Source organism: Notolabrus celidotus, unplaced genomic scaffold (genome assembly GCF_009762535.1).
Source record: "Notolabrus celidotus isolate fNotCel1 unplaced genomic scaffold, fNotCel1.pri scaffold_524_arrow_ctg1, whole genome shotgun sequence".
Classification (NCBI taxonomy): Eukaryota; Metazoa; Chordata; class Actinopteri; order Labriformes; family Labridae; genus Notolabrus; species Notolabrus celidotus.
The window spans coordinates 12501-14886 of record NW_023260325.1 but is presented as its reverse complement, the minus strand read 5'-3'; the positions used below and the strand labels follow the sequence as shown (position 1 = coordinate 14886).

At 47.5% G+C, this 2386-nt stretch overlaps 1 protein-coding gene across 2 annotated transcripts in view; it reads right to left on the bottom strand.

The window, feature by feature from the left end:
- Positions 1 to 7: 7 nt before the first annotated feature.
- LOC117809890 (protein MB21D2) overlaps positions 8 to 2386 on the bottom strand; it is an 11363-nt gene continuing 8984 nt past the window's right edge. For both annotated transcript variants that reach the window (XM_034679400.1, XM_034679401.1), the window contains exon 3: positions 8 to 2386. This exon is cut by the window's right edge and continues 2692 nt beyond it. The gene's annotated coding sequence lies outside the window, so the exon portion shown is untranslated.

Genomic DNA, 2386 nt, shown 5'->3' with positions numbered 1-2386 from the left:
GCAGGAGGAGAGAGAGAGAGCGAGTGAGAGAGAGAGAGAGAGAGAGAGAGAGAGGGAGAGAGAGAGAGAGATATAGAGAGACAGAGAGAGAGACAGAGAGGAGAGAGAGAGAGAGAGAGAGAGAGAGATAGAGAGAGAGAGATAGAGAGAGAGAGAGAGTTGTAAACACAAATAAAAGCAGCAGAAAGAGAACTCTCAAACACACGAGGTCATAAAGTGGAGTTTACAGAAACTCAGATCGAACCGTGAAAATCAAATAAAGTGACGGGAGCGAGTGGAAAGAGATGCAGTGATATCATGTCTACAGGAATACACGGGGACACCTGAAGGAGGCGCCACGCAGCAGATTTTAACCTGTGGAGGAGCGACTGAGGACGACGTGATGCGTTCAGGGGCAGTAGGACAAAACCGTCACCCCATGTTGTCGACCGTACGTCAGGGTCGCAGCTCTCAGTCCTCTCGTAGTTTGAGCTCGTACGTAGAGGCCGTACGATGTTTTAATATTCGACCGCCACGAAAGCCACGTGAGATTCTCCTCTCATGATTACCTCTCCTTTGCTGCTTCATGTTTCTTTGTTCCTTTAGAACATTTCAGGGTCAGATTTGTGGTCCAAAAGGAACATTTCATAGTTTGTTGGGTAACTCAACGATGACCGATTCTTTGCAGGGTAACAGAGGAGGAGGGTTCTGGAGTGCTGGGATTAGGACTGCTTTCAAGTGTCCTACAGAGAGACAGAATGGGGCGCCGTTGGACTAGCGGTCTAAGCGCACGCCCGATATGAAGAGGCTACAGGTTGCAGGTTTGATTCCATTTCTTGCATGTCCTCCCCCTCTCTCCACTCCCCATGTTTCCTGTCTCTCTTCAGCTGTCCAATCAAATTAAAAAAGAGAGACAGAAGCTCAGCGGCGCCTCGCTGAGCGTGACATCCCGTCTTTGAGCTCCTCCTACTTTCTAACGAGGAGGTCAAAGGTGGAGGAATCAGAAGGACGAGTCTTTGGGGACTAATGAGACTCCACGGTCTTCTGTTAGCATACATAAAGGATTAACGAGGGGAGGGCTGGGCGATAATTCATAATTATAATTTTCTCTATAGAAATAATTATAAAAATTGATCTCATCTTACATTAAAGCTGCTGTGAGGAACTTTTAGTTTGTATCGATTCTGGCGCCCCCTTGAGGACAAAGTGATACCTCTTATCTCTTGTCCTGTAAATGCAAAATGAGTGTCTTCAGACAATAACCTCATCCTGTTGTCTTTTAACATTTAGACTTATCACACAATGAAAACAGCCAATAAAGGGAGTTTCTGAAGGGAGAGGTCCATCATCTGTTCTGACACCTACCCCCCTCAGAGCAGTTTCAGGCTTTAAAATGACAACAGAGAAGATATCAGTGTTGTTACTGATGGTCTTGTTTGTTTTTGAGGGTCATAAAGAGGCATCAGGATCAGTTTCAGTCTGTTTCTCAGCCAGTTTAAAACTCCTCATAGTGCCTTTAAAGACCTGCTTCCTGGCTCATCAGAGAACTGAATCCAGATCACTTCACTTTCACTCAGGAGAGAAATCTGACTTTACATTTAAATGAAATAATGATTCCATATTTATCCTGATAACATCTTTTTCTATATCGCCCAGCTCTACGTGAGAGTCGTCTCCTCCCGACAGATCACAGAAGAAGAATAGAGATAAGTTTGAAACGCGGTCTGAACGGGTAGGATCAGGACACGAGACCTCCCTGAAGCTGCATGACTCAACCCGTCTGCTTCCTCCGCAGCACCTCTGCGTACCCGCTGCTCCTCCACAGGTTAACACCTTTAAAAGCTGCAGTGTGACCCCGCCCCCTTCAGGAGCATCACCTGTCCACTGATATGACACATGGTTTCAGGATCAGGACGAACACGGCGTCCCCCATCGAGAGGAGAAGTGGTGTTTTTTTACATTCTGTGCAAAGTTAGACGAAAAAGTAGTCCCCTCATTTTATCATGAGTCTCTAAGTCTCTATGTCTCCGTCTACACACTTCACCGTCCAGTCTTCTATTTACAGTTAGTTTCTAAGACGTTAGTACCGTCGCCCCCCCGAGGGGGGGCTGAGACATTCTTCACAGGGACGAAATCCACCCTCAATCAGGACCCTGCGGTCTTCAGTCCTGGGTTTAAGATTCCAGTCTGTCTTCGTACGGGACGTCTCGTCCCATCGTCTCTGGGAGCCGGTTAAAAATATCTCATCGAGCTCAGACCGTCACGAGGAGCTCAGACCGTCACGAGGAACTCAGACCGTCACGAGGAACTCAGACCGTCACGAGGAACTCAGACCGTCACGAGGAGCTCAGACCGTCACGAGGAACTCAGATCCACTTCTGAGACGCTGTCTGGGAGACTAGCCCTT